Source organism: Notolepis coatsorum, assembly GCF_963971535.1.
Source record: "Notolepis coatsorum genome assembly, chromosome: 14".
Lineage (NCBI taxonomy): Eukaryota > Metazoa > Chordata > Actinopteri > Aulopiformes > Paralepididae > Notolepis > Notolepis coatsorum.
This window is the reverse complement of record NC_140178.1, coordinates 43705928-43712918: the sequence shown is the minus strand read 5'-3', so window position 1 is coordinate 43712918 and position 6991 is coordinate 43705928.

Here is a 6991-nt window from a genome sequence, read left to right as displayed (position 1 = left end):
CTCGCTCGAAACACACGCATGCGCACAAAGAGAGAGAGAGAGAGGAGAGAGAGAGAGAGAGATGAGAGAGAAATCCCATTTGTCAGTAAAGCCCACTTGAATTGAAAACAGGTACTGTGTAGTATACTGCAGATGTAATCTAACTGTGCACCGAGTGGCATGGTCAGAATAGTGCAGTCCTCTCTCTCTCTCTCTCTCCTCTCTCTTCTCTCTCTCTCTCTCTCCTCTCTCTCTCTCTCTCTCCTTCTCTCTCTCTCTTCTCTCTCTCTCCTCTCTCTCTCTCTCTCTCTCTCTCTTTTACACAGAGATCACACAATATTTCCGTGAAGCAGAACAGAACATTCTGCCGGCTTGGCTTGTTCACACTGACAGAATGCAGTGTTCCACAATTGTTCCGGAATTAGAGAAACCAAACAGTTGGCAGTACCATGCCTCGTTCCGGGTACATTTAATGCGCCGCCCGGGGGTCCTAGAAATCCAGTTCCGGTGTTGTAATGTAGGGGCGAACTTGCTGGCCACGGTGCACCCTGGGCGGGTGAGACGGGAGAGAAAACCAAACCCAAACCACCTGCCTTTCTTTCTCCCTTTTCTCCCGACCCTCAACTTTCCAAATATTATTACAAATATTTTCGGGGGTCCAAATAATGTTTGAACATGATGGGTGGTATCCTGCCACCTGTGCCTTTTGTCGATGCAGAAAGGCCAAAAAAAAGCATTTGGAGGCTGGCAGTGTTAAACGGGCATTTTCATCACCAAAAAAACAATGCTGATTTATTTTGTACACATCCAAAAACTCCTAAACGGTTTGTGCACACATTTATTTAGTTATTTTAGAGTACAGTTATTGAGAATAAATGAGTTTGAATTATGGCATATTGATCCACGTGTTAATTGCAGCTAAAATAAATTACAAGGTAGTAGTCTCTATAAGACAAAGGTATTGCTATTCTGTCATCTACATGTCTTTAAACTGTGGATACCAAACAGAGAAGGTAAAGACGACCTTAAACTCTTAGACAGTGATCCAGAACTATTTTATTGCACTGTAAAAAAACTGTGGATTTTATATGTCTGCATGTTATGTGCTCATTCATGTCTTTTTATTTTATTTGTATCCCCTTTTTCTCCTCTTTTTCTATTTTTCTCCCATCCAATTACCCGCTGTGCCAATTCTCCCCTCCCCTGTCTTGAACGTTGCTCGCATATGCCCCCCACTGGACGGTTGTAGGGAGGATAGAAGCCCTGCATCACGTGTCCCCTCCGATACACGAGGAGGCAGCCTGTCACATCTTTTCACCTGCCAGCGCGGACTCTCATTGGCGAGGTGTAACGTGTGGGAGGCTCACACTACCCCCCGCCATTTCCTGTCTCTGCTGTGCAGGGGTCCCCAACCGACCTGTAGGAGTCGCTGTCCACAAACGTCCAGATTACCACCCATCGACTTCCACCCGCTAACTCTGCCAATTGAGTTGTCTCTTGCGTTGGTGACGAGCGCAATGTCCACTGCGCCACCCAGCCGTCCCTGCCATTTCATGTCTATTCTATTCTACTACTTATTGCACTGCACTAGTTGCACTATTTTCTATTCTATCTTACTCTTTTTATTATTGTCTATTTTTAAAACTGAATCAAACCATAAACAAGGTGGCCTGTTGGGGATGTTAGATCCTAATGTGAAAAACTGTGATTTTATATGTCTGCCACTTCTCTTTTTTTTCTTGCACGCCTTTTTTTTTTTGTGAAGCACTTTTGAGCTGCAGTTTCTGTATGAACGGTGCTATACAAATAAAGTTGATTATTATTATTATTATTATTATTATTATTATTATGATTATTATTATTATTATTATTATTATTATTATTATTATTATTATTATTATTATTATTATTATTATTATTATTATTATTATTATTATTATTATTATTATTATTATTATTATTATTATTATTATTATTATTATTATTATTTTTATTATTATTATTATTATTATTATTATTATTATTATTATTATTATTATTATTACTATGGTATCATTTCATTGAGCTGTGTTGGTGCTTGGTGCCCATTTTTTTTTCAAAATTGTCTAATGCCTTCTAACTAATAAAAAGAGTCTGTGAAATATGATGTGTTAATGTACCAGGAGCCTGATCACTCCTGTGTCACTGTGCAGGCAGGCCTGATCACTCCTGTGTCACGGGGCATGGCAGGTGAGGGCTGCCAATTAGCCAATTAGTGCTGATTGGTTACCTGCTGGGAGCTTTAAAGCCAGCCCTAGTAACACACATGCAGTGTCCTGTGCTTAGAGGAAGAGCTGTCAGGTTCTTCCAGTCCTTGTCCGCTGGGTTTACATTAGTACATTAGTTTACATTTACATTAATAGTTCCTTGAAATAGTAGCACTTTGAGTTAGAGCACGGGTTTTTGGTGTTGGTTTGCACATAGGTTGCGTGCCCATGAGCCAGGGTTGTAACCATAATGTTTCTACCACTGTTTCAATATAGGATTTGGAATATTCTTCTAGTGAGCACTAGGCAGGTAGGCTCCATCTCAACAGTCATTAAATGTTACGTCACATAGCCTACGTTTCCATGTCCCAAAAATGTCTGTACCCCGAAGTAGATTGATTGATTGATTGATTGGAAATGTTATTAACAGATTGCAGAATGGGTACAATACAGTACGGCTCAATACACACAATTGTTAAGGGGATGCAGACCTCCTGAAGACTTTAACAGGAGCACTCATTCAAGGGTACTATGACTATGCTTGCACCTCATGGTACCAAAGCACCCTCAAAGGCACTAAAAACAAGACTACAAACGTCACAAAAACAAACTGGTCAGACTACTGCTTGACCTTACTCCTAAAACCCACCTCACCCCTGCCCATTTTTACAACCTAGATGTCTTAGAGTAGATGACAGAGTACAGCAACTTGGCAATGGGACTGGTCTACAAGATACACTACACCACTAAGGTACCCATGTACATGTCAAAATACTTCCTAAAGGTCAGTGAATACCACGACCACAACACCAGAGGGAGTTCCACAAATCATGTTCAACCCAGATTCTGCTCAAACAAGGGACTAAACACGTTTTCGCAATTATGCAACAACAATGTGGAACGCCTTACCCTCAGCCGTAAAATAATGTGAATCCCTACCCACCTTCAAAACCGCTCTAAAAGAGCACCTATGGGAGGCTGCAATTCGAAACTGGCCCCGGTAAATGTTCAAACCCCCCCCCCCCCCCCCACCCAACCCCCCCAAATGTACAGTTTCCTCCCCCTCAAATGTATATATTCTCTTTTAGAAACGCTGTCTGTATGGCCACTGGGTGGCGTAGCGGAGATTGCGCTCGTCACCAATGCAAGAGGACTCCGGTCTCGACTCCCCCAAGTCAGCGTTGCCTGCGGCTTGGGCCAGTCGTCATACTATCTCAATTGGCAGAGGTAGCGGGTGGAAAGTCGATGGGTGGGGGATTGAACGTTGTGGACAGCAACTCCTACAGGTCGGTTGGGTGATGCCTGTACAGCAGAGACAGGAAGTATCAGGGGCAGCGTGAGCCTCCCATGCGTTACTCCTCGCCACTGAGAGTCCGCGCTGTCTGGTGAAAAGATTGCGACAGGCTGCCTCCTCGTGTACCGGAGGGGACACGTGATGCAAGGCTTCTATCCCTCACTACAGCCGACCAGTGGGAGGCATAGTCTAGCAACGTTCAAGACAGGGGAGGGGAGAATTGAAGGGGAGGAATTGGCAATACGAAATTGGGATGGAGAAAAAATAGAAAAATAAGGAGAAAAAGTGGATAAAAAAAAGAAACGCTGTCTGTAAATAAACAGTACTGTATATTTGTATATCTTGTATATCATAAATGTCTGCATGTAACAGTACTGTATATTTGTATGTCGTGTATGTCATAAATGTTATCATGAATTTAAAATGGGGGACCCTGATGTAAACAAGACGAAAGTCTTTCTCTGGTCTGCATTCCCTTATCAATTGTGTGTATTGAGCTGTACTGTATTTTACCCATTCTGCAATCTGTTAAATTTTCAATCAATAAAAGAGAAAGACTTTCGTCCTGTTTACATCAGGGTCCCCCATTTACAATTCATCATACCATTTATGACATACACGACATACAGATAGATATACAGTAACTGTTACAGAGCAGCCAGTTGATGTACCGTGAGCTTTTTACCAAAACGCATTAAGGTAAAAATAGCATCTTCTTACATTGCATATTATTTTTTAGTATTATTATTTATTTATTTAACCTTTATTTTACCAGGTAGTCACTTGAGATCAATGATCTATTTTTCAAGCAAGACCTGGCCAAAATGGCCAAAAACAAACAAACATACAATACACAAACACAGACAGAGACATAAAATGCAAAGTGGAGCAAGGGGATACATTTGAGCTGCATTCAAAACAAATTATGAATATTATATAATATGGTCAGGTTTGGTCTGTCTTTGTTCTATCCCACCTTTCAACCTTTTCACCTTTCTCAAATCATAGCTGGATGGAGCAATATTCCTGTGGGTTGTGTGGAGCGGGAGTGACATGGGGCAGTGCTCTGCTTATGAAGATAGTTGTGGTTATGATATTACCTACAAGCTAACCCCCTTCACACCCCTGTCCCTGCATTGGCAGTGCCATTCACACAGAGAATGGGGGCCGTAGATATGACTAATACTGCCGGTGGCATAATATCGGATCAACTTTGACCCCCCCCCCCCAAGTCCATATTTTTTTTACACAGAACGGTGAGGCCGAATAATGGCACAAGATTCCCTGTGTAAAAAGGACCTCATCTCTCTCTCCCTCCCAGCCACTCTTACTTCCATTCTGTAATCTTGTTTCCCTTGACCCCATACTCTTCATTTTCTCCCCTCCTCTCATTCTCTCTCTTACTCTCCTCCTGCCCTTCTCACCTCCACCCCATTTTATATTTCTCTCCATCATCCTGCCCCATTGCACCTTCCTCTCTCTCCCTCTCTCCCCCTCTCTTCTCTCCTCTCTCCCCCTCTCTCTCTCTCTCTCTCTCTCTCCTCCCTCTCTCTCTCTCTCCTCTCTCTCTCTCTCTCTCTCTCTCTCTCTCTCTCCTCTCTCTCTCTCTCTCTCTCTCTCTCTCTCTCTCTCTCTCTCTCTCTCTCTCTCTCTCTCTCTCTGTTGGTGAAGAATTTAGAAGGCCAAGTGGAGTCATTGGGACTCTTCTTCTCTGTCTAACCAGTGTCACTGTATAGTGTCGGTAATGAGAACCTCCTCCTCAACCTCTCTCCTCTTCTCTCCTCTTCTTCTTCTGCCCCCCTTTTCTCTTCTCCCTGTTGTGCCCTGGGCTCCCACATCCCAATTAGCTTGTTGCAACTGTGTGTGTTTTGTGGGTGTGTGTGTATGTGTGTGTGTTTGTGTAACAAGCATGATACGATTTGGTCAGTCAGCAAGACACTACTCTCCTCAACCAAAAATAACAAGATACAGAGCAAACTTCAGAGATAGAGGGAGAGAGATAGAGAGAGAGAGATAGAGAGAGAGATGAGTGGATGGATGGATGGGGATGGATGGATGTAGGGCTGCAACGATTAGTCGACATAATCGACAACGTCGATCATAAAAACTCGTTGACGCCGAATATTTGCGTCGATGCGTCGTTGCTAGACTATGCCTCCCACTGGTCGGCTGTAGTGAGGATAGAAGCCTTGCATCACGTGTCCCCTCCGGTACACGAGGAGGCAGCCTGTCGCAGCTTTTCACCAGACAGTGCAGTCTCTCAGTGGCGAGGAGTAACGCGTGGGAGGCTCACGCTGCCCCCGATACTTCCTGACTCTGCTGTACAGGCGTCACCCAACCGACCTGTAGGAGTCGCTGTCCACAACGTCCAATCCCCACCCACTGACTTTCCACCCGCTACCTCTGACAAATTACGATAGTATGACGACTGGCCCAAGCCGCAGGCAATGCTGACTCCGCGAGTCGAGACCGCAGCCTCTTGCATTGGTGACGAGCGCAATCTCCGCTACGCCACCAAGCCGCCCTGAGTAAATTTTTTACAAATATTTTGAAGCTTTGAGTTGCCCTCCCTTTCCTTTGTCTGAACATTCCTTTAACCTGTTCCACACGATGTGAAAATCCGCATAAAATATATACCTAGGTAAATGGAATATTGCCACTTCTACAAGGGCTATTTGCATATTCTTGATATCTAGGTACATCTATGGACCTCAGGGAATGTATTCACAGTGTCAGAAATATTGTGTCTATTACTAGGCTTGCTTAAATTGTGATGAAACAAAGGAGAATATGAATTATGATTTTTCTTTGCATCTTTGACAGTGAATAACACCATGATAATAATGACCAAACTTAATAAAGGGAAGATGATAAAACCAAAGGTTCTGTAGATACAGTACTGAATTCTCCCATCCGGACCAATGCAATTTGAAATATTATTAGAATATAGAATAGATGCTTATACATTACCTTATTATAGCCAATTCGCACATTTATATATATATACATATATCTTTCAAATGCCCGAGTTCAATTTTGATTTAGTATCACCAGGCGTGCATAAAAACAGATAATGATATCTACTGTAATCTAGTGTACTTTTTTATTTTCCCCGCAGTGCAACCGTTTGAAACTAATTTCAGATCTAATTGTTCCTACATGCTAACAATAGGGAGGAGAAACTGGTCTGCATTTCAATATTTGTCAAAAACGTTACCTTTTGTGGCTTATTATCGCGAATAATAACAGTTATTGACATAATTCATAATTCAACTCTGAACTTTGAACCCCCATAGAACTTGCCAGGAAGTGTAGTTCGGAAAAATTGGTCGACAGCTATGCATGTCCTCTACGAAATGGCCGCAAAAAGACTACAATTCCCATGGTTAAAAATTTCCATTTTCGTTTCAAGCTTGGAATGGACGATCGAAAATCGAAAACTTAAAACTATCTTTTAACACTTTAAACCTAT